Source organism: Mirounga leonina, unplaced genomic scaffold (assembly GCF_011800145.1).
Source record: "Mirounga leonina isolate KUSES-001 unplaced genomic scaffold, KU_Mleo_1.0 Mir_115, whole genome shotgun sequence".
Taxonomy (NCBI): Eukaryota; Metazoa; Chordata; class Mammalia; order Carnivora; family Phocidae; genus Mirounga; species Mirounga leonina.
In genome coordinates, this window is record NW_023270268.1 from 6414500 (window position 1) to 6440621 (window position 26122).

The following is a 26122-nucleotide window of genomic DNA, read 5'->3' on the forward strand; positions in this document are numbered from 1 at the left end:
GGCGCCCATGAGGGGTGAGAGGTCCCCTTCCAGCCTCTGGCCAGAGCAGTGCTCCGCCCCAGACCCTGAGACAAGGCATGAGGAAGGGCACAGCTCACCCTTGTCTGGGCACTCAGCCCGCAGCTCTCTGCTCAGCTCCCTTTTCATGGAGAAAACATGTCTGGCCATGAGTCCCCTTCCTTCCCACATTCCAGGACACGTCTCCCTGCTACATCATGCAGACCTGGTCCAAATCTGCCACTTCCTTCTCCTTGTTCTCTGATCTGGAAAAGTGGTTTTTCTGCCCATCCTTATATCTTGACTGCAATATCACAACAGCCTCCTAATGAGGCTTCCTGCCTCTGGGTCTCATCCTCATCCTCATCATCATCCTGTATATATTTCTAGCATAACTTGCCAAAGCATGATACAGTCTAATTACTCCTCTGTTTGGAAGCTCTCAGTGCCTCCTCACTGCCTACAAGAGACAGAAGAAGATGGGAGAAGCTTCTTTTGGGATTTGGTCCCCACTTGCCACTCTGAGTCTCACTACGCTTTTTTCTGCCCACAGCTGCAAACACAGATACTCAGGAATTATTGAGAGATGGGATGAATGAAAAAAAAATTAGGAAGCCAAACAAGAGTTCTCTGGTGTTTTTAATTTTATATAGAGGTATCATGCTAACATATGTGTGAATTAATCATTGATAATCTTTTTATGGTTTTCTTGAGCTAAGTCTCTTATCCAAAGAATTGGGAAGCCTGTCTTATTTTATAAAGAGGGCAGGGTTTATAGAATATATAAGGAAATTGAGAGTCAAATAACATTTTGATCTTTTATTTTGAATTTGTAGCTCAGATAGTGCCTCCAAAAAGGATCTCGATAATTTGCTCTTTTTTTAGCCAGCCACTTATCTAGTCAAATTTTAAAAGGCTTGGAAGAACATGTGATTTTTAAAATATCCTGGAGGACTTTTCCAGGCCTGGGCAGCTCATGGGTCAATGCACAGCTATTTCTGTATGTAAGTAGAGTGGGAGGGTGTTCTGCCAGTTCCCTGAAGGTCGGGGGCCTGGTTGTCTGAACTGGGAGGTTGGACAGAGGGACTTCCTTCTTCCCCTCTTGTGCCACAGCCGGGCTTCACTACAGAACTACAGACATGTGCTCCCCCATTTGTGTTTGCATGCCTGTACCTGCTGCAAGGTATTTTCTTCTGAGCTGGTCCCTTTAAATTTTGGGGACCCTAACTCCTGTGTCAAAGGTGTAGCACACAGGTGTGAACAAAGTAGTCATTTGGCGAGTAGTGCCAAGGTAGTGTAGACTGAACCACATAGGGGTGAGGGGGTAGCTCTGGAATACACAATCCCTAAATGAGACAGTTTCCAGCTGATTTGAAGGCCTATGAGTTTTCAAGGTTTGAGCCATGCTTATGGGAAAAGGAATCCTCAGGTCAAATGGAGAGCGGAGGAGTGTGGACTGGCACCCAGGGATTGAGTTCCCAGCCCAGCTCTGCAATTCATCCGTTGATTTTCTAGGCCAGGACTTTCCCTGGGAGTTACAGTACCTTTCAAGTTAAAGGGTTGGGTCAGTTTGTTCTTATGCTCCAGATGCTCTCTCCAGCCTTCTCCATCCTGCCCTGTGCTCTGGAAGCTGACCAGTAGGGACTATATGAATGGGCTCCCTTACTTCCTGGCCCCCTGTTGTGTTCTTTACCCTATGAGGAAAACCAACAGTCCATTGAGGGGCAGGGAGTGGAGGAGGAGTGGGACCGAAGTATTGATTCTCCTGGCTCCTTCTTGTGTCTGGGCTCCTGGCAGGTAGCCCTCTCCGCAGGGCACTCTGTCTCAAGGTTCCAGTAGCCTCTCCTCCCTCACCCTCTGGTCCTAAGGATGTAACTGTGGCGCTGTTACTGGTCCCAGAACACTGCACTGTTTTTCCCCTGGTCCCTGCCCACCCCTTATAAATGGCCCCTTTATTAAACTCTCCTCAAATTACCCAATTTGAGAGTGCCATCTGTTTCCTGCCAGAACCCAGACGGATACGGTTCCTAAGATCTTTTCCAGCTCCGAAAAAAAGATGCCTGCAAGCAGAGGAGGAGTGGGCCCTTTGGGGCTCCCATTTTTCACTCATGCCTCCCTTCATGGTTCACCGGGATCAGGGGAGGGAGGGACTGGTAGAAACATGATCTCTAGAGCACAGAGTCACTACGATAAGAATCCCCCGCACCTTGGTAGGCATAGGCTGTTAGAACCCTGATTTCCAAAGAGTACACGGGTGTGGTCTCCCACTGTGGTAGTGGGGACTTCCCCCACCTTTCCCCAGGGGTGGCTCACACCAACCAAGGCAGGACTGTCCCTCCTACCCCTTGCTGCCTCTGTGACTTTGAGCAAGTGACTTCACCCTCTGAGCCTCAGCACCCTCCCTCCTAACCTGGAGTTGGTAACGCCGACCCTGGCCCGCACACGATTGTTAGGAGGTGCAAAGGAAGAAGTCTGTGGGAAACCGCTTTGATGAACATCAAGTTCAGGACTAAAGAGGACTGTAGTCATAAACAGCTTTTATCGTGGTAGGAGTCACAGGCAGGGCACAGAGCCCAGTGGGGACATTACCCCTGCTCCCGTCCTAGCTAGAAACCCAGCCTCCATTTGCTCTGTCCTGCTATGTGCACTTGCTGAGACATACGTGGCTCCCCAAGTGTCAATTTCAGGATCAAAGTGTGACCTCAGAGATACCAGATTATAGAATCATGTCATCAATAGCAACAGCAGCTTTCTGACATTTCTGGAATTCAGATCCCGGCCTTGAGAGTCTTAGGTGACCACTTATGGCCCTTCCAAAAGCAACTGCTTCAAGATAGTTCTGAGAGAGGATGAAGGAATTGAGTATATTTTATTTATACATCTTTAATTATCAAAGTTATCACAGAGACTTCTTGGAATACAAGAAAAATACATGCTTGTAGACTACATATGTCAAGTGCAATTTTTTTCCTTTAAAAAGTTATAAAGGGGCTTAAAGAATTGTCATATTCACTTGGTACTGTCGATATTATGTTAGGCCATATGCATACAGCCCGTATGTGTAGAACAAGTGGCAGAGCTGGGGAAGGAGGGAGGGGATAAAGAGATGACAGGCTGGGAGTCCATGGCTTTCAGGGCCCTAGTGGATACACACCTCACTGTATTTATTACCCAGCAGCTCAGTACTGTGCACAGAGCGATGTGCGCCAATGGCAAGAGCATGTACTTAGTGGAAAAAAGAAGAACGAGGTGCACAAACTAATATTTCCGTAAGTTAAAAATAGGTGCACAGAAACCCCCGTTGCACATTTTGTAAGCACTGTTGAGGACATAAGGATACACCTCAGGCACATTAGGAAATTTCTCTGTGGGGCGAGGGGAATGGAAATGGGCTGTAGGCATAAAAGGAAAAACAGTGCGTATGTACATAAATACAGGGCTTTTGCCTAGCCAGTGTTAATCAGGAACGGTTGTGTATGGTAAATGCAGCCCTCTGCTCCTGACGTACAAAACAAAAAGAAAGTCCTCAGTTTTTCTTTTTCTTTTAGGTTTTAAAAGAAGCCTAAAAAGGGTTTTACTGTTAGGTTTGAATGGTCTTCCCCCATAGCCCTCAGTGTAGCCCCTGAACCACAGTGGTTAGTGGAACAAAAGTAACCTTTGTAGGGTCAGAACACAAACAGCACAAAAGTTGTGTAGAAACCACACGAAGGAAAAGATGCTGTGAGCCGCCCCTCAGGCTTACTTCTGGAAACTCACCACCTGGTAGTGCCCGCCAAGTGGGCCAACGTCCATCGAAGCAGGCAAGACTATTCCAAGTATGGTTCTCTTTTGTTAAAAAAAATGCCTAAGGGAAAGTGGAAGATACGGAAATGCATGTAAACTTATCAGAAGAGCCTTCATAAAGTATTTTGAGCGGTACACCCTCTTTTCTCTTTTTGATGTATTTACTTTTAGTCTCTTATGGGTAATTTTTTTTTTTTTTTGCAAAAGTGATATCCCGTGTCTACGTATTCCCATTTTACACAAATTACACTTTATATCCTTATCCCAGTTATCTTTCCTTAATGTTGCATTTAACAGTATTTTTCCATTTTGCTACATAGGCTCTGTCACCATCATTTTTAATGACTGTGTAATACTTCATTGACTGATTATACCAACACTTATTAGAATGACATTTAAGCTGCTTTCCACTTACCCCCCACATATAAGTAATGCAGAAAATGCTGCATGTAACCTCTTCATATTTTAAATTAGTCCCTTAGGATAGACTCAGGAAATGGAATTACTGGGTGAAGGAGTGTACAAAAAGCATCTGTACTCTTGGTACAGATGACTAAATTGCTTTCCAAAAGGATGGTAGCAATTTACACTTAACAACAGTAGTACGTTCTTGTAGCAACATGGTGTTTAAAAGTTCTTAATTGCCAATTTAATAGCTCACATGCATTGATTTTATTTTTGCGTTTCCTTTGATTAATAAAGAGGTTAAAATTTTTCCAAGTTTGAGATTAGTATTTCTGTTTATATTACTATTCGGGTGGTCTCGGACTTTTCAGTTTGTATGCAGCCTTTACCCAATGTTTAATTTTTGTCGTAATTCTGCAACTGTTTTATATTTTCCCTATAAAATGTTTAAAAATTTTTACATAAAGTGTTTTTCCTTAAAGAAACTGATACTGATTCATTGGTGTTTTTTGTTTTATTTTGTTAAGCCAAATAAAAATCAAAATACTGTTGGTTAAATTTGAGAAAGAAATTTTACAGCATGGCATAATGAAAAATGCACTGAATTGAGGGCTTTGTAGGCAGACAAAACCACAGTCCAGTCCCTGACTGTGATGTCCTGGCTGGGCAGATCACTCAAGCTCTCTGAGCCTCCGTGTCTTCGTTTATGCCATGGAAATTATGACCCACCTTCCACCGGTGGGACTGGCTGGGGTCGTGAACAAATGCTGGCATGGTAGCTACCCAATAAACAGGGATCCTTTTCCCCCTCCTTGCCTTCCAGATCCTAGGGCTGAGCGGGCTGCTGAGGGCGGCTGAGTGGCAGGTTAGGAGGAACTAGCTGCAGTGCCCAACCCTATCCTGGGGCCTCCTGTTTCCTTCCAGGCAGGAGGCCCAGGGACGCAAGGCAGTGGCTGTGCTTCTCACCAGTGGCTCTGAACAGTGGGCTTGTTGTTCTGGCACATCTGGTTACCAGCTTCCTGTTTGTCCTGATATAGTGGTGTTCTCTCGGTCAGCGGCAGGAGGGAAAAGAATAGTCCTGGACGGGTAACCTGAGTTCTCTAACTCCTCCTGCAGTGGGAAAGCCTGGCCCCCCCCCCCCCCCCCCGCCCCCTTCAAGAGGCTCTGTGACCGCCATCATGGGGCTATGTGACCTTGAGCAGGGCTTGATCCCAAGTCCCATGTGCGGGGAGGGAATGAGGAAGGAACGGCAAGTCACCATTGCTTGGAATTCAGGACTATGGTACCCGGGAACTAAGGCCAATGGATTTCAAGCATGCTGATTAAACATTAAACTTTCATTTCCCACAAAGTGAATGTACCACACATTCCCATTCTCTTCATATTCTGGGAGGAGGGTTAAGTCATGAACAGGATTCAAATCCCAGCCCCGCTTACTAGCTATGTGACTTTGAGCGAGTGACTTACCCTCTCTGTGCTTCAGTGTCCGCATCTCTAAAATGGGAGAATAACAGTAACTACTTCATAGGGTTGCTGTGAAGATTAAATGAAGTAGTATGAATAAAGTATTAGCACAGTTCTAGGCCACATAGAGTGACTACAATAGTTTGCATAAGGCCCTAAGATTTTACTTGCTGAATTCCCTTTGAGTCTATGGTTCTTGGAGGTTGGACTGCATTCTTCTCTTTAGAGATCTGGAAGTTCAGTGTAAAGGTAATTTGATGAAATTTTTCAGTCATTTGAAGTAGATAGAATTTGCAAAGAATGTGCATCAAGAGTATAGCAGATATATTCCTAAAAAATTAGCCGTAGAATATAACGAATATTTTATTTTTATTGGCTTTGATTTTTAAAATTTAGGGCTATATTCCCATGGAAGAATTTTGCTTGCTGCTGAAACAGATGTCCCTTTGTCCCAGACAAATACATAGAGGCTGAATTACTGCGTTGCACAGGGTGGGGGCCAGGGGCCCATGTGAGAGGTGTGAGCTCAGCATATGTGAATGTGGGCTGTGATGTCTAGGGGAGGTGAGACGGTGGGGTATAGCTCTTCTCAAGTTCCACTGGTTCCAAGGTCGAGGCCCCTGCCCTGTGTGCAAAGTCCTGGCCTCTGCCCTGCTTTATGACTGTAAATAGGGCATTGTTAGGTGGTGATTTTGTCCTGTGTCTTTCATGGGTGCTAGGACAGACACAGAGCCTACAGTGAGCATGTAGGTAATTTAAATCACTTATTCCCTCACTTCTTTCAAAACAAGTTTATTATGGGCTGACTTGGTTTATTGCTGTACTCAGGAAATCGAAGCAAGGGGTGAGCCCTAGATGTGGTTATGGCGGCTGCCACATTGACTTTTCCACAGTGTGCTTTGCTGATGTGACTAAATACTAAACGTATAGTATTGGGTTTCACAGACTTGGGGAGATCCCTTTTGGTAACAATTTTCAGTGCATTTAGAACTTCAGAACTGAGTCGAGGCTGCAGAGTGATGACTTCCTTTTTGTTACTCAGCAAGAACTGGGAGAAAATTCAGAGAAGGGCCAGTGAGATATGAGAGGCAAGTAGAGCTGTGTATCTGGAACAGAGCGGGCTGAGGAATGAAGGAATAACAGAGTCTTTATCTGGGGTGCAGATTACCTGGTGCTTGTTCCACTGAACACTCAACAAGAAGACTCTTTGGCAAATAATAGGGATTTTTTTGCAGGCAAAGAAATTTTAACATTTTAGTGGATTTCCAAAAGAGGTTTCAGATTCTCTTACTAGGAAGGGCAAGAGGAGAGGTAGCAGCAAGAATCAGGAAGCTGTCCAAACACTTGAGTGGCTGGTGTAACCCTCTCTATAGAGAGAGGGAGGAGCAGGACCCTAATATGCTTGCAAGTCAAAAACTGTCATTAGGAAAACCTCTTTAGTTAATTACAGTCTAGCATATTCATTTGTAACTTTAAAGCACCTTGATTTATGGTGTCTTGGGCCGGGGGTGTGGGGGGGGGCGGCTAGAAGTGATATGACTGTCCCAGCGGAGGATGGAGAGTACTGTGGCTCCCCCTCGAGGAGAGGAGGCCAGTTCCTTCTGCAGTCGACGCTGACCACTCCTTCCTTCCAGGCCATTGTTTTCAGGCCTCTAAGTTCTGGAATAGGGTAGCCAGGCTGCAAGCTACCCAGGCACCAGGTGACCACAAGAGGCAGAAGGGTCCCCATGTGTTTAGGGTGGGAAAAAGGGAAAAGATGTTAGCTGAGGCCAGGTCTTCAGGTGTGTGTGTGTGTGTGTGTGTGGTGTTGGGGACGTGTGTGTGTGTGTGTGTGTGTGTGTGGTGTTGGGGACATGGGAACCAGCCCAGGCTTCAGTAATAATGGGAGGCAGAAATGTATTAGGAATCCAGTTATTATTTCAAAGAGAGTCTGACATTATAAACAAGGGACCTTAACTACTTGTAGGATTTGTGAGAGCCTGGTAAATGAGTAACCTTCCCATTCCACAAATACTTCATAAACATTAACCACACATTAGGCACTGTGTGATAAACCCTCACAAGTCTGCTTTGTTATTTCTGATATTCTGTCTTCATTGTCACCATAGCCCTAACACCCAGCCCTGGTATATTTTCAACAATAGCTTCCACATGTTATTTTATTTGTTTATTTTATTGTTAATTGAAATATAATTGACATATTTGCTTCAGGTGTACAACATAATGATATAATTACAATTCTGTAATTGTACTCGGTGCTCACCACGATAAGTGTAATCAATATCCATCACCATACAGTTATTACAGTATTATATTCCCTATGCTGTACTTTTTGTCTCCATGACTTATTTATTTTATAACTGGAAGTTTGTAAGTCTTAATCTCCTTCACCTATTTCACCCATCCTCCCACCACCCCTCCCGTCTGGCAACTTTCAGTCTGTTCTCTGTATTTATGAGTCTGTTTCTTTTGTTGTTATTGTTGTGTATCTGTTCATTTGTTTTATTTTTTAGATTCCACATTTAAGTGAAATCACAAGGTGTTTGTCTTTCTCTGTCTGGCTTATTTCACTTTGGCTTCTACTTTTTAAATGCTTCCTATGTGCTGATGACACTCTCCTACATGCTTTATAAGCATTACTCAATTTAACCTTCACAGAAAAGACAGTTACTGTCCTTTCACAGATAAGGATAACTGATACTCAAAGAGCTTAAATAGTTTGATTAGAAACTTGATAGACATGTAAATGAAAAGTAGTATTTTAAAACCAAGGTCTACTTGATTTATCCACTACCTAGTATGCCTCCTAAATGAGCAAACAGTATAAGCCTCAGCAAGCTATACCCTTTATACTCAGACTGCCTGGAATAGTTAGGACTAAAATCTGTAGGTGGCAGAACAGAGGGCATAATTCCTGCTTTTCCTTTTTCCCAGAATGCAGAGGGGAAGTGGTTTCCTGGAAGATTGTCTTGCTTTCAGGTGGAAGTGAGACACTGCAAACTGGACATGCTTATTAATCTGTTTTTATTTCAAATCAGAATTTTTGTGACACAGTCCAGATTATAGATGTTAGAGATGAAGAAACTGAAGTCCAGACAGGGGATGAGCTTTGCCCAGGATTACAGAGAGTAAGGATGTTGCTCCAGGAATCTAGCAATGTTGTTCTCTCTGTGTGGGAACATATTATCTGCCTGCAACTGTTTTCAGGGCTTTTCTATTGCATTAGTCTACTTATCTGTTCTTTTTTCTTAGTTACTGTTGCTCTGTAAATTTCAGTATCCAGTGGAGCAAGTCTATTACTGGCTCTTTGCATTTCCACTTAAATCATAGAATCCGTTTATCTCTTTCCAGTTTCCATAAAACAAACAAACAAACTAAACACTGCTGTGGTTTTCTCCAAGATTGCATGGGCTCTAGGGGAGAACTGACATCTTTACAATATGGAATCTTCAAAACCATGAACATGGTATGTCCCTCCATTTTTTATGGACTCTAAAATTTTTCCAAATAACATTTTAGAATTTTCTGCGTACAGGTCTTGCATATCTTGCATATCATAGTTTATTCCTAGATATTTTATATTTGGATGTTAGTGTAAACTATAACTTTAGATTCTTTCTCCTTTTCTAAATATTTATTATTGTGTTAAAAACACAAGAGATATTTTCAGGCTGACTTTATAGCTCCCAAATAATTGTTGATTCTAGAAATTTATCCGAAGATTCCTTTGGATTGTCTATGCACACAATCAAAAAAAATCTGTTTCCCCCCTTTCTTACACCTCCTTTTTTTTCTAGTATGATGTTGGATAGAGGCTGTGATTCAGGCATCTAGTCTTGTCCTTGATCTCTGCAGGATGCTTTCAACATTTCACCAAGTATGATGAGTGCTACAGTTATTTATAAATACCATTTATCAGACTCAGGAAGTCCTTATCTAGTCCCAGTTTGCAAGGAATTTTATCATAAATGGATATTGAATTTCATCAAATTTTTTTTCTGACTCTATGGTATTTTTCCCCTTTATCCTATTAATGTGATGAATTGCATTCCTGCATTAAACCCAGTTGCTTGTGGTGTATTATCATTTTTATATGTTGCTGGGTCCATTTTCTAATATTTTGTTCAGGATTTTTTACATCTGTTCTCCTGACAAGGATTGCATGTAATTTTATCCTTTGGTAATATCTCTACTATGGTTTAATCTGTCTCATAAAATGTACTGGGAAGTACCATCCTTTTTCTTTTGTGGGAGATTTTGTGTAAGATATGTGTTAAATTGTTCTTTAAACATTTGGATATTTTCTTTTAGTACTTTGACAATATTCCAGTGCCTTTTGGTGTTTAGTATTTTCATTAAGAAATCAACTGTCCATCTTATTTAAGTCCCTTGATGATTATCTGTCTTTTTTCCCACTGGCTGCTTTTAAGATTTTTACTTTGTCTTTGGTGCACAGCAGTTTACTGTGAGGTGCTTAGATATGGCTTTGTTTTTATTCATCCTGTGTGGGGTTTATCCATTTAAGATATTGGATCTGTGCTTGATGTCTTCTTTCAGTATTAAAACTTTTTGGCTGTTACTTCTTCTGCCCAGTTCTTTCCTTCCTGTCCTGTGGCTGTAACCGCATATCTATGATCCCTTCCTTTTTCATCCCCTATATCTCTTACTCTCTCATCCTTATTTTCTATCCTTTTGTGTCTCTGAATTTCAAAACTAGGTATTTTCTTAGGACCTATCAGTTAGTTCACTAATTTTCTTTTCAAGCTATACTTAAGCTGCTCTTAAGCCCACCTATTGAATTCTTTTTTTTAATGTCCTGTAAACTTTTTGCATTTCATGTTCTTTTTTTTTTAAGATTTACTTACTTGTTTTAGAGAGTACAAATGAATGGGGGGAGGGGCAAAGGGAGAGGGCATGAGCATGGAGCCCAATGCGGGGCTCAGTCCCAGGACCCTGAAATCATAACCCCAGCCAAAACCGAGAGTCAGAGGCTCAACCAACTGTACCACCCAGGGGCCCCACATCTATTGAATTCTTAATGTGAGTTATTTTGTTTTTAAATTCCAGGGTTTCTCTATGTTTTTGTCTTTTGTTTTATTTTGTTTCTAGTTCTCTGTGAAACTTTTCAATTTTATCTTTGAACATACTATTTTTAGCCCCTGTGAGTCTGTTTCTAGTGCCTGTTGTTTTACTCAGAATCTGTTCATATTGTCATATCGTCATATACCTGGTTATTTTTGTTTGAGTGCCAAACATCATAGATGAAAACTTAACGGAAATAACTTGAGGCCTTCAGTGATGTCATCTTACTTTCAAGAGAATTTATATTTGCTTCTGGCAGGACCTGGAGCACCAGTGATCTGTTATCACTGCCATCCAATTTCAGGGATTGAGAGGGCTTTTGTATCTGTGAGGACCAGTCTGTTTGTGGTTCACCTTTGCTCTCAGAGTGTAGCACTTTGGGAATAGGACTCTAATTTTAGATCCCCTAGTTCCACAGGCTGTCCAAAGCACTGCTCAGCCTTTCAGCCTCTTAGCCAGCTCCTCCAGAATAGGCACTCTTGGAGGAAGTGTCCGCAAATTCCAGGCTTGCCTCTCTGGATTTCTCTCTTCTTCTGAATCTTGGCTTTGTTATTCTTCATTGCCTGATAATCCTCCATAACCTCCAGCAGAATTTTAAAAATATTTTTCCAGCTTTTTTCATTCTCAGCAGGAGGGTTAGTCTGAATTACCTAGTCTAACATTATTTCAGTGGTTTTTAAATGTGGTACTTTTATTACACATGGTGCATGCTGTGGATTAAATTGTGTCCTACAAAAAGACACGGGGAGAAGTCCTAACCCCCAGTACCTCAGAATGTGACCTTATTTGGAAATAGGGTCATTGCAGATATAATTAGTTAGGATGAGGTCATACTGTAGCAGAGTAGGCCCTTAATCCAATGGACTTGTGTCCTTATAAGAAGCGCAGAAGATACACAGAGAAAGAGGCACACAGGCAGAAGATGGCCATGTGAAGACAGAGGCAGCTATTGGAGTGGTACATCTACAAGCCAAGGAACGCCAAGGGTTGCCAGCAAACACCAGATGCTAGAAGAAGCAAAGGATTCTCCCTGCAAGTTAAAGAGGGCATATGGCCCTGCTGATACCTGGATTTCATATGTCTAGCCTTCAGAACGGTAAAGCAGTAAATTTCTGTTGTTTTAAGCCACCCAGCATAAGTGGTTTTGATATGGGAACCCAAAGAAACAAATGCATTGCTTTATAGTGTACAAAGTGCTTTCCCAGAAACCACAATGTTTGTTCTGCACAACTATCCTGACAGGAAGGTGGGCAGGTGGGCAGGTGGGCAGGTAGGCGGTGCTAAATGAGATCAGTTAGGGAAACTGAGGCCCAGGGAGGCAGCATCTAGGTGCCACATTCTAGGTGCACAAGTCACAGGCAAAGTTTGGATTGTATCTGGATGTCCTGCTTCTTTCTACCTACGGAGATGCCATAATTTTTGTCCCACTTCATCACATCTCTCTAGTGTCCTAGGTCAAGAGAGGTTCCCAGTGACCCTGTGCTGATGTTCATTGCTTTGGAGTTGAAAGGAATGGAACATGTACTTGCCTGGGCAGTGCACACATTCATTTTTGTGTTCATTCATTTGTTCAGCAGACACTTAACTGAGCACCAAGGTCCTATGCCTGGGGGAGATCAGGGCACAGTACAGGGAAGAACAAATGCAGGAAGGATAGAATAAGGACTCAGTTTCTTTCCTCAGAAGCTCACAGCCCAATGGCAGAGAAGATACATCTTCACAACTAGATTATTATAGCTTTTAAAATAGAACTTAGCAGAGTATGAATAAATTTAGTCATGCAAAGTGAGTTTTCCACTCTGGTTTAATATACAAATGAAAAGTAAGAAAGCATTTGTATATCCTGTTTAGCGTTTATGGCACATCTTTTGCCCTAAAGTGTTAGACACTCTCATTGTAATTATTTAGAAAATTATCTGCTGATAAATTGTCCTAAATTATATCACAATATAGATGAATAAATTTAGACTTTATTAGATTGATGTCATCTACTTGAAAATGTAGCCTTACAGCAAATGCCAGGTCACAGTGTACTAGATATAGTTTTACTATTAAATGTTTCTATTTAGTGCACAGTGTTAGTCATCAAATTTTTATTTGTAACTTTCAAAGGAGTGTTAAAGGAAGTGTTGGACAGTTCCTGACCTCAGCCAGGGAGAAACTGTAAGCGATGAAGCCTTCATTCTTCAATTCATTCAACCTTAATTTGAGTGTCCAGGCAGTGGGGATATGGTGGCGAATAAGGCATGAATAAGCAAAGTGTAAAATTCAGTGCTCTTGTGTTTGACAGTAAAAATTTGAGAAAAGAACTGGGTGAGCCAAGTACCCAAAGGCATAGTAGGAATTAAGGCAGAGAAATGTGGGTTGTAGTTTTGGGAAAGAATTTCGGAAAGTTTCATGGAACTGGGCCTTAAAAGGTAAGAAAGGGCTAGGGGCTAGCAGAAGGCCTGGCAGGTGTATGAAGTGAGGAATTTCTAAAGACAGGAGCAGGGAGGAACCAGAAGCCTACAGGAGGGCGCTCCAGAAGGAACACATGCTCAGTATACACAGTTTCACATGCGTATTTGCTTTGTTAAGTAAGAGAACAGACCTCAGGCCTGGTGCCCTAAGTCATAGTCTCTGTCTGCCTCTAACCAACTCTGACTTTGTGCAGGTCACTTCATTTCTCTGTACCTTTAGTAAGGCACTCAAAAATCCACCTGGTATCAGGACAGTCCTCAAAGTCTAACTTGTCAGAGCCCCTTCCACTCCTGCGTGACCTGCCCCTATCACTTGCTTCATCAAGACAAGGCTTTGCCAGCTTTGGAAGTCCCTGTGTCTGCTTGGGCTGGTGGGGGTCCCTGTGGCCCCCTGGGCCATGTGCCTGGTCTCTTAGCACCATGCCCCTGCTCCCAGATTGGCCCACTACCTTTAGGGGCACATGTGGAATAGTTCCCAAGCCTTCTTGCGTTTAATGTAACTCTTGGAGCGCCCCAGCCTTTAGATGTGGTCTACGTCTCCCTTGGAATATCATCTGGGCTCCCATTTCTAGAGGATTCTAGCTCCGTTCTGTCCTGCCAATCGCATTCTGTTTTTATATCAACACAGTCTCCTACTAGTTCTCCATCCCGTGTTCTCTTGCTTGAATATGATCACAAACTAATAGACCAAAACATACATTGCTTTATGGTGACACTAAGAAATTGTCTTCTTCAATTATGGTAGAGTTGTTTCTCGTTTGTCTTTTTGCATCAGGTAGGATCTTAAATAAATGGCAGTGCCTGGAGCTTGGAAACAATTTGAGTCGTTCACCCAACAAACATTAAGAACTCTATGTGATCGGTTGCTGTTAGCCAGTCAGAACCAGGAGGAAAGTACTGCTCCCTCCCTCCTGCTCCCGCTCTGGAAGGGGAAACAGGGCCTAGAGAATGTGAGAGGAGAACCCTAAGGGGCACTGTGGGAGTGGCAGGAGCACCTTTTATTGTAATAGGATTTGTGTCAATGGGGATATTTGTTATTTAAAAGACTATACATAATACACAAATAGATTATGTGTAATATCAGTGGTTTTGAGGTGGCTCTGAAATCCCCCTTGGGCTGAGAGGATCAGATGCACTTCTTCCTGCCCCCCTCCCCCCCCCCCCCCCCCCCCACACACACAGCAGCTCATCTCCATTTGCAGGATTTTATATTAAGGTCCTTGTATGAGTTACCTTTTAAAAATGGTCATCCATTGATATTTTAAAGTTTGGAAACTATACTTTTCTATAGAAGACACTCTACTATGGACTCTGGACCCTTGGGAAATTGCACTTAGGGTCTCATGATCAGAGGATCCTTGCTGTTTGCAGGAGTCTGCTTTCAAGACAGGACCCCTTACCTGAGGACATTCCAAACAGTTTCCTCAATAGAATTTAATTTTTTTTTTTAAGATTTTATTTATTTATTTGACAGAGAGAGAGACAGCGAGAGAGGGAACACAAGCAGGAGGAGCGGGAGAGGGAGAAGCAGGCTTCCCGCCGAGCAGGGAGCCCGGTGCAGGGCTCGATCCCAGGACCCCGGGACCATGACCTGAGCCGAAGGCAGACACTTAACCGACTGAGCCACCCAGGTGCCCCAATGTAGAATTTAAATTTAAAGCTTTTCCCTTCCCTGGAAAAACAGTTCTGGAATTTTGCCTCAAGTTACTAATTAACACGACATGCTAGGACAGAATCTCTGAATAATGTTTTCACCTCCATCTTTATTTTAAAAGTGAAGTGTGAGGTAGAGCCCGGAATAGGAATAGGTGGGGCAGGGGTGGAGGACCGTTTCCAGAGGGATTTGATGACAACAGGTATTTGCTAATCCAAAACCAGGTCCTGGAGAAGCTGAGGGATTGGTGGGAGGCTGCAGTTTCAGGAGTCGGAGAATTAGTTAGCAAATGGGAGCCTGCAGTGGAGGAAGGATCATCAGGGACCAAATGGAAGGAGGGCCAGGGCTCCCCTTCTTCAGGGTAATGGGCTCTCCATCAGCCTCTGCCCTCAGAGACCCTCCTGGGTTCCAGTAGCTGTGTGTGGCAGGGTCTCAGGGGAGACAGAGAAGGAAGTTTGGTTTGCAGGGCATTCCCCTCAGTGAGTAAGCCCAGTGAAGGAACCCACAGGATGGTTGGAGAAAGGAGCTGGCAAAAGCAGGCAGGGACCAGAAAGCTCATTTAAGAGGGTGGAGAGTTATGGAAGCCCTGAGGGTGATTGCTTCTCTCAGGCTCTGCTAGAGGCTTAAATAACACTCATATTCCCTGCTAGTTCTAGAGGTCAGAAGTCAAATCAGCTTCACTGGCTTAGAGTCAGGGTATTGGCAGAGCTGTGTCCTTCTGGAGGCTCTAGGAGAGAATCTGCTTCCTGACCTTCTCTGGTTTCTGGGGCACCTGCATTCTTGAGCTCATGACCCCTTCCTCACTTCACTCCAGCCTCCTTTTCTTTTCTCGTGTCTCCTACTTCCCACGAGTGACCTTCTTGGCATCCTTCTGATTACATACAGGGCCTATTTGAATAATCCAGGGTAATCTCCCCATCTCTAGATCTCTAATGCAATCAAGTATACTACCTTCCTTTGCCATAAAGGTAACATTTCACAGGTCCCAGGGGTATGTGGCTGCCTTTGGTGGGCAGTCTTACTCAACCTACTGTAGGACAGAAAGGATTTAACTAAGTGGTGAGAAACAATTTCGGGATGAAAGACAGGAATTCACATCTCCGCTTGAGGTCTTTGAGCGTGTGCTGCAGAACCCTGTCTTGGGGGCCGAACTGACCTGGCTGCCAGAATTGAGCTCCTCGGACCTTCCCTCCAGCCGCTGGAGCGCTGCCTGGCCTGGGCCAGGTCTCGGTGAGGCTGAGCACCGTGGGGGCAGCTCTCTCTAGAGCTCACTTGTCTGCTGCCGCAAGCAGGCGTGTGAGCTGCTGGGACTGCTCAGGAAGGAAGCAGTCTTCTCCTCCATTTAATCGGCAGCTTGAGCTGTTCTGTAGCTTTGCTCCCCCTCAGAGCAGCTGTGTGTCCGCAGCCTGTGAACATCTACCCTGGTGCTTTAACATCAGAGTGGAGGGGGAGACTGCGGCGCCCTGGCAGGAGGTGTGTGGGAGGCCGGGGCTCTTCCTCACTTGGGTCTGGATGGTCGAGGGCCAGGCACAGGTGGCATTTTTGATTTGGAGACATCCTCGTAAAGAGTGGTATTTTCAACAAGTGACCTTTTGGGAGGGAAGACCAGCGCCTGGTTCAAGACCGCCCATCCCTTTCACCCCTACACTGCGGTGCTTTCAGTCACTAGGGATTTAATGTGGATGCCTTCCCCTTGCCCTATGGACAGGGGCAAGTGTTTTGGCCTGATTAGCTCACTTAGGCTTAAGGAGACCTAATAGTTCAGCCCAGTTCTAGTCTCTTCCCTGCCCCAACCCCCATGTGCCCTGCTCCCCGCTGCATTTCTTAGCTCTGCGGGCCTGGCTCCACCAACCGTGGTTTTGCCTCCATGACCCTCGGCCTCTGTGAGCCTCCGTGAACCTCTGTGAACCAGAGCCCTTAGGGAGCCGAGGGAGCCGAGAGAGCCTCCTCGTCCTTTCTCACCCGTGACTTCATCCCTTTCTCGCACCCTCTGGAGGCGGCCGGCACAGGGCCTTTATTTCCCAGCTAAAAGTTTCCCTTCGGAGCGGCTCAGTGACTTGCCTGCGGAGAGGCTGTTGGGGACGGGGTGCTGCCTGGGATTCTGTGCGCCGCTCACGTGTGAGGAGCGGCACCTCCGTCTTGCTTGGCTGACCGGCGTAGCACGTGCCCCATGGCACCGTCTTCTCCGCAGGCAGGACAGACCAGAGGGTGTGCGGGACCAATGGCCATTCTGCTGGACATGTCCGACTCGTGCCACAGTCAATACGGCCACGGGTAGAGGCTGGGTTACAGGTAGCTGTCCCGCTCGTTAGTATGGGCCTTTCCCAAGGACAGAAACATTGCCTTAACTGTGTTAAGCTCTCAGTGCCTAGTCAGCGTCCGGCACATAGCTAGTGTGAGGAAAGCAATCCCAACCCTTACCGCCACACACACACACACACACACACTCACAGTGTACAACTTTTAAGCTGATGCGTGACTGTTGCAACTTTCCAAGGTCTGTGAGGCCTTCCCTACGTGGTAGGCGGACATACCTCCTATAAGACAGTAGTCCTTACACCTCCCGGTCATCCTGGGACAGCCCCTTTCTCTTTGTACCCTGTTGTCTCAGGCCTTGCCTCTGCAGAATTCACATGTGCCTGAGGACTTCTTCCCAAGTCATGGGGAGTGAAGACCTATGCTTGGGGGTGGAGAGATAGCAGGGGACAGCCCCATGGAGTTCCCGTGGAGAGGAGTGTGATTAGCAGCGGCTACAGGTTACTCTGAGTCTGACTCTTGAGTGCTGTCCTCAGACCTGCAGTGTGGTGGAGCATGAACGCCTGGGTCTATGCCCAGACTGAGCCCGAGCAGCCTGAGAAGCAGTGCCCCGAGGTACTTGAAGCAGGGGCAGCAGTGGCCAGTTGGTTTCCCAAAGTGAGATCAGATCTCAGGACAAGGATTGGGCTGCGACGTCCCAGTTGCTCCATCCCATGGAGAGATTCTCCCTCCTCTGCCCAGGGTAGAGGATCAGGGTGTCATCTTAGGAAAGGAGCTAGCAGGCATCCTTATATCCTGTTGCCAGAGAAATCTTTACTAAATAGATTGCTACTCTTTTTCCTCGCAAAGGTAGCTCTGTTAAGTTATGGGTTAAATCAGCTTTTATGGGCACCTTATCACTCTTTGCCACATGGTATTTATGGGAAAGAGCATTCCAGGTCCTAACCAAGTGATTGGCGAAGTGAGGCTTGTGAGCACAGCGTGCTCGCCCGCCGGGGCCTTGCCACCTCCTGGCCTGGAGTGCCCATGTGTCTCTGAGGCAGGACTGCAGCACAGCCCAGGCTCCGAGCCCGCAGGCCTGCAGGACTCTCCCAGCCTGTGGGCATCTGACAAGCCAGGGCCGCATTTCCGTCCTGGACAATAAGGGGTGAATTCATCGAGCGTCGTTTTCTGTGTTTCGTGTTACCTTATCTCTTGTAACATGACAGCAACCCAGTCTGAGCCGGGTGGGGCCACCGAGGGGCTGTAAGCAGGAAAGGGGCTAACCACATCTGCATTTTAGAAAAGACTGCTCTGAAAGAGTGGGTGCAGAGAGACCTGTCATCAGTCAGACAGTTGCACAGGTCCCAGGGAGGGAGGGGTGGTGGCGTGGGCCAGGATGATGGCTGAGCAGATGGGAGAAGAGCCTGCGCCTGGCAGCCGGTTAATTGTGGGGGATGCGGAAGGGAAAGCTGAGGTCACCGTCCATGTTGCTGGTGTGCCTGAAGAGATATGGAAGTAGTCAACTGGAGGAAGGAGCCCTGAGCTCTTCTTCTGGGGAACCTAAAAATGCCGTGAAGAATTCCAGAGGATTGCATCCCAACTGATAGTTCAGATGTGTTCTTAAAATATCTGATCTTGGCAGAATGGAACTCTGTGTAGGAAGAATCACATGGTACTTCTTATTCCATGTTCAGTCCCCCAAAGTGTGGGGTTTATTTTGAAATATGTGGTTTAAGCATTTTTTATCTCGAGAGGTTTCTTGGGGTCATTTGTTAATATTTTTTCCATTTATAAAGGTTATATACCCTAGAAGATTCCTGGTTAAGGAACAAATAACTGAGAGGATTTCTTATCATGCTCTTATGGGAATTAAAAATGATAATTTTTAATGAATAAGTCATGCTCTTATGGGAATTAAAAATGTACAGTTAAAACCATAGGCTGTCGACAATGACATTTAATGTGCATATTTCTGTCGGAATTATTAAACTCTTAGCTAGTTGATAAGAACAAGCCTTCTAGGTATTCCTTGCTTTTCTCTATTTTTTTTTTTTAATGAAACAACACACTTACAAAACAATACAAAATCCAGACAGTATTAAATCGCTTATTTTGGCTGTCAGAAAAACTACGATCGGAGCAAAGGAATGACACAAACATGTGATTTGATGAAATTTCAAAATTAATATGAAAACATCTGTCCATATGCCTGTTTTCCTCAAAACTTTGCAAGCCTAAACTCTATTTTACCTTTCTCTTGTTAAAATGAAACAGGGAAGAGTTTCTGTGTTTGAAAACTGGGAACTAAAACAACAGGTCTCTTGCCATACTCTTCAAACTAGTCCAAGGTAAAATTTTCTTTGTCTTAAAATTCTTGAGGTAAGAATTCAGAGTTCATCATGATTCATACTAAAGCAGTTTCCATTACTTGGCCTAGAGAGAGGGAAGGAGTGCTGTGTGTCCTGTTTATGTGATGAAAATAAATTTCTCTAGGCCAGCCATTTGCTCTTTTGTCCCTTGTGGTTGCTATCCCACGATTGGGAGTCTTGTTTATCCATGCGAAAAAGGAATTCAAAAGAGTTATGAAATCTAAAGTTGATATTTGAGAGACCGAAAAACAGGGACAAATGACCCAGTGCCAACAGCTTTTACTTTTACTTGGAGACCCCTGTATTGTAGTTACCAGCTTTTCCAGCAAGGGTTAGAGGGCACCATAAGGAATTATCCTGGTGGGTAACATGGAAAACCTTATGGGCTTATGTTGATCTTCCTGCCTCCACAATTGCAAAATAATGACAAAAGTAAATATTTGGGGCCAGGTTTATTTTGGTCAGACAAGTTCCAGTCTGGTTTCTAAAATTAGGAATTCTGGGGGATGCACGTAATTGGGGCATCCTGCCAGAGAACTTTGTCTCAGGGATGTACAGTTCTCTTATTTGTTGTTGCTTGCTTGGAAGCTTGCATCTAAACCTTCTCTCATGTCTGTCCATCTGGGCGGACCCACTCCTGATGGTAGGAAGGCTCTACCCATCTAATTTGGGTAGGTTCCCGCCCCCCCCCCCGCCCTCACCCCTGCTTGCCGTCTGTCCTTCATACACTGCCAGACAAGCCTTCCAAGAGCACAGCTCTCATCCTGTCCCTGTCCCTCCTCAGAGCATTCACTGACACCTCCCCCTCCCCCCACACACACACTGCCTTCAGGCTGAAGGCCCTCTCCACCATGGTTCTACCTGGTGGGACATCCTCTGCCACCAGCCAAATTGGCCTCCCCGTTGCCCCTCAGACACACTGGCTGCTTGCTTCTGTAAGAGGCTGCCCTCCTGCTGCTGGTTCCTGTGTGTGTCCTTCTCGTCCGCCCACACCCATTCAGCTCTTTGTAGAATGTAGTAAGGGCCGCTCTTACCCTGCACCTCCAACTGGGGCTATGTTTGGGGTGGGAGGAAGGCCTCATTCACACGGCCTTGCCTTCATCTGCCTTCTTGGGTAGAATAGGAATAAGCAGGGCCAGGTTCATGGGTGTGCATCCTGTGCCCCGCAGAGGGCCCCACGCTCGGTTTCATGCTCTGCTGTTACCGTCTTGAAATTCTTACTTTTTTAACAAGGATCCCTGCATTTTCGTTTTGCACTGGGTCCTACAAAGTATATATCTGGTGCTGGGAGTAGGACAGCTGCTGACAGGTAAGGTTAGGGAAACATTACAGAAGGAATGCTGGGTGGGGTATGTGTGGAGGCCAGTGGAAGGTGGGTGACAGAATGGGAGAAGGAGAAGTGGAGGAGATATATCGGTTGTGAGGTTCCTTCCTTAAAGGGGTGGTAGTTCTCCAAAGCCAGGACTGTTCCTCAGGGGTGGTGACTCCACAGGACCTGACTTTTTGGCCCTAAATAGGTTTATTTAAGTTCTTTTGTAAGCCTGCCATTTTTATGGAGCTGTTCCAACTTTCCCATCCTAATCAGAGGAAGAACCAAGTCCTTCCAGTGGCCTACGGGCCCTACCTGACATAGTGCTTCACCACTGAACTCCACTCCTACCACTGTCTCCTCAGTTAGTCTGTTGCAGCCACATCAGTCCCCTTGCTTTTCTTGAACATGCCAGAATGCCCCCCACCTCAGGACATTTGCACCTGCTGCACTCTGACCCTAGAGTGCTCTTCCTCTAGAAGGCTTGCCCCTATCGCGCCTTCAGGCCTTTGCTCAGGTGTCACTTTATCAGTGTGGTCTTCCCCCAAATACCCTATTTGAAATCACACAATCACACACACACTCACTCACACACACACACACACACCACCTGTCTTTCACCTCTTTCCTGCTTTACTTTTATTCACAATACTTGTCACCATTTAACATACTCTATACTTTACATGTTTATTTATTGTCTGTCTCTTTCCATTGGAATGTAAGTAAGCTCAGTGAAGACAGGAGTTTCTGTAAGTTTTGTCCACCTAGAACACTATGTGACACACAGTAGACATTAAATAAACGTGCTGGTGAATTCACTGCCTTCTGGGGGCTGACAGTACTGCTACTTGAGATTATACCGGTTTTCAAAGGAACCACACCATTTTACATTTCCAGCAACGTGCACAAGCGTTCCAGTCTCTCCACATCCTTGCCAACACTTGTTATTTTCTCTTGTGGGTTGTTTTTTTTTTAAATAATGGTCATCCTTACAGGTATCAGATAATATCTCATTGTGGTTTTGATTTGCATTTTCTTGATTAGTGATGTTGAACATCCTTTCATATACATGTTGGCCATTGTAGGTCTTCTTTAAGAGAAACGTCTATTCAAATCTTTTGTCCATTTTTAAAATCAGATTGTTTTGTTTTGCTAATGAGCTACAGGGGCTCCGTATGGATTTTGGATATCAACCCCTTACCAGATATATGGTTTGCAAATATTTTCTCCCATTTTGTAGGTTGCCTTCTCACTGTGCTGATGGTCGCCTTTGCTGTGCAGAAGATTTTCGTTTGATATAGTCCCACTTGTCTGTTTTTGTTTTTGTCACCTGCACTTTTGGTGTCATATCCAAGACATTGTTGCCAAGACCAATGTCTTTCCCTATGTTTTCTTCTAGGAGTTTTATAATTTTAGGTCTTAAGTGTAGGTCCTTAAGCCATGTTGAGTTGATTTTGTGTATGGAGTAATAAAACGGTCCAATTATATTATTTTGCATGTGGATATACAGTTTTCAGAAACACCATTTGTTGAAGGGACTGTATTTTCCTCATTGTGTAGTCTTGACTCCATTGTTGAAGATCATTTGACTATATACGCGTGAGTTTATTTCTGGGCTGCTTTGTTCCATTCATCTTTATGCCAGCACCATACCGTTGTGTAGCTTTCTAATGTTTTCAGGAAATCTGATTTCAGGAAATATCCAGCTCTGTTCTTCTTTCTCAAGATTGTTTTAGCTATTTGGGTTCCGTATGAATTCTAGGATTGTTTTTTTCTATTTCTGAAAAAAAAAAAGCCACTGGGATTTTAATAGAGATTATACTGAATCTGTAGATTGCTTTGGGTAATGTGGACACTTTAACAATATTAAGGCTTCCAACCCATGAATACATACTATCTTAGCATTTATTTGTGTCTTCTATAATTTCTTTCAGTAGTATTTTGTAGTTTTCAGTCTTTTGTCCCCTTGGCTAAGTTTATTCCTAAGTAATTTCATTTTTTTGGATGCTATTGAAAATGCAGTTATTTTCTTAATTTCCTTTTCATTGTTGGATTGTTTATTGTAAGTGGCTGGAAATGCAACTGATTTTTGTACATTAATTTTGTATCCAACCATTTTGCTTAATTCATTTATTACTTCTAATAGTTTTCTATGGGATCTTTAGGGTTCTGTACATACAAGATCATGTCATCTGTGAACTGAGGTAGTTTTGCTTCTTTCTTAACAATTTAAATGCCTCTTACCTTTTTTTCCTTGTCTAATTGCTCTAGCTAGGACTTTCACTACTATGTTGAATAAAAGTGGCAAGTGGACATCCTTACCTTGTTCCTGATCCTAGAGGAAAAGCTTTCAGTTTTTCACTTGGAGTATGATGTTAACTATGGGCTTTTCAGAGGGGGAGCCATTTCATAGGAGAGATATGTTTAACTGTAACATAATAACAATAACAACAACAAAACTATGGGCTACATATGTAAAAATACTTATTATATTGAGATTATTTTCTTTTAATCCTCATTTTTTAATGTTTTATTATGAGATGGTATTGAATTTTATCAAATGCCTTTTCTGCATTTGTTGAAGATCGTGTGGTCTTTATGTCTCACTCTGTTAATGTGGTTATCACATCGATTGATTTGTGTATGTTGAACCATCCTTGCAACCCATGGATAAATCCTACCTCATGGTATATGATCCCTTTAATGTCCTGTTAAATTTGGTTTGCTGGTATTTTGTTAAGGATTTTTACATCTGTATTCATTAGGGATATTGGTCTGTGCTCTTCTTGTAGGTCTTTGTCTGGCTTTGGTATCACGATGAATCCACCCTCATAAAATGAGTGACGTGTTCCATCCTGTTTAAATTTTTGGATGGGTATGAGAGGGATTGGCATTAATCTTTCTTTAAATGTTTGATAGAATTTTTCAGTGAAGCCATCTGACCCCAGGCTTTTCTTTGTTGGGAGATTTATTTGAATACTGATTCAGTTTCCTTATTCATTATTGAGCTGTTCAGATTTTCTTTCTTCATGATTCCATCTTGGTAGCCTATATGTTTCTAGAAATTTACCTATCTCTTCTAGGTTATCCAATTTGTTGGCATATAACATTTCATAGTTGTCTCATAATCTTTTTTTTTATTTCTGTGACATCAGTTGTAATGCCTTTTCTTCCATTTTTTATTTTATTGGAGTCCTTTTTTTTTGTTAATTAGTCTAGCTAAAGGTTTGTCAGTTTTGTTGGTCTATGCCAAAAACTAACTCTTAGTTTCATTGACTTTTTTTCTATTGTTTTTCTAGTCTTTATTTTGTTTATGTCTGTTATAATTTTTATTACCTCCTTCCTTCTGCTAACTTTGGGCTTGGTTTGCTCTTCTTTTTCCAATCCCTTGAGTTTGTTTATTTGATATCATTCTTCTTGTTTAATGTAGGCATTTGCCACTCTAAACTTCCCTCTTTGTACTGCTTTTTCTACATCTCATAAGTTTTGATATGTTGTGGTTTTGTTTTTATTTTTCTCAGGTATCTGTGATTTCTTCTTTGACCAATTGGTTATTCAAGTGTATGTTGTTTAACTTCCACATATACGTGAATTTTCCAATTTTCCTTCTGCTATTGATTTCTTGTTTAATTCCATTGTGGTCGGAAACGTTATTTGTTATGATTTCAGTCTTTTTAAATCTGTTAAGACTTGTTTTGTGACCTGACATGTGATCTATCTTGGAGAATGTTCTGTGTACCCTTGAGAAGAATATGTGTTGTGCTGCTGTTGGATGCAATGTTTTGTATATGCCTGTTGGGTCCATTTGGTCTCTTGTGTTCAAGTCCTCTGTTTCTTTATTTGTCTTCTCTCCAGATGTTGTGTCCATTACTGAAATCTCCTACTATTAATTGTGTCATTGTCTATTTCTCCCTTCAGTTCTGCCCATGCTTGCTTCACATATTTGTGTGCACTGGTGTTGGATACATATACATTTATAGTTGTTGTCTTTCCAGTGAATTGACCCTTTTACCATTAAATAATGTTCTTCTTTGTCTCTTGTGACAGTTTTTACTTAAAATCTATTTTGTCTGTATAAGTGTAGCCACTCTCCTCTCTTGGTTACCATTTACATGGAATGTCTTTTTCCATCCTGTCACTTTCAGCCTATGTGTGTTCCTAAATCTAAAGTGGGTCTCTTGTAGGCAGCATGTAGTTGGATCTTGTTTTTTTATCCATTCAGCCATCCTATGTCTTTTGATTGGGGAGTTTAATCTATTAACATTTATACTAATTACTGATAGGGAAGGTCCTTCTAGTGCATTTTGTTTTCTGTCCTGTAACTTTTGTCTCTCTTTTTTCTTCTTAGCTGTCTTATGAGTCATTGACTTTTTTGTGGTGACATGCTTTTTACTCCTTTCTCATTTTCTTTTTTTTTTTTTTTTAGATTTTATTTATTTGACAGAGAGAGACACAGTGAGAGAGGGAACACAAGCAGGGGGAGTGGGAGAGGGAGAAGCAGGCTTCCTGCCAAGCAGGAGCCCAATATGGGGCTCGATCCCAGGACCCTGGGATCATGACCTGAGCCGAAGGCAGATGCTTAACGACTGAGCCACCCAGGCGCTTTCTCATTTTCTTTTGTGTCTCTTCTATAGGTATTTTCTTTATTGTTATCATGGGAGTTATATAAAACATCTTATAGTTGTAACAGCCTATTTTAAGCTGATACCAAGGCCATTTTTAATCTTGGCACAATTTTTAGGAATAAGGTACAACAAATGGATTTTTTTTAACTTTTTCATTTTGACCTTCCTTTAATTACTTTAATGGGATTAACTAGAATTAGTGGATGTATATTTTATGAGCCTAATGCAACCAAATCCCAATGGCATTTTTTAGAACTTGATAAAGTGATTCTGACATTCATCTGGAAGCATAAAGGGTTAGGCTATCCAAGAAATTTTTGAAAGAAAATAATTAAGGGGAACTGGTACTGTTAAATATAAAACAATAAACCTGCAGTAGCAAAGCTTTGTGTTACTGGTACAAGCAGAGGAATGGAGTGGAGTAGAGTGGGATGGGAAGGGATAGTATAGAATAGGATGCCCAAATCAATGTAGGAAGATGAATTGTTAAATCAATATTATTAGGATACTTAATCTTTTGGAGGGGGGAGAATAGGTAGGTAGAGTCATATATCCTACTGTATACAGAATAAACTCTAAACAGAATATTTACAAGATATTAACTTTAAACTAAAAAAGAACTAGAAGAAAATGTAAGTGAAGAGTATATCATATTAGGGGGTGCCTGGGTGGCTCAGTCGGTTAAGCGGCTGCCTTCAGCTCAGGTCATGATCCCAGGGTCCTGGAATCGAGCCCCT

At 43.3% G+C, this 26122-nt stretch overlaps 1 protein-coding gene across 5 annotated transcripts in view; it reads left to right on the forward strand.

Moving 5' to 3' along the window:
- The window catches only part of CTDSPL (CTD small phosphatase like), a 114406-nt gene that overhangs the window by 43558 nt on the left and 44726 nt on the right, over positions 1-26122 (forward strand). The window lies entirely within an intron of this gene.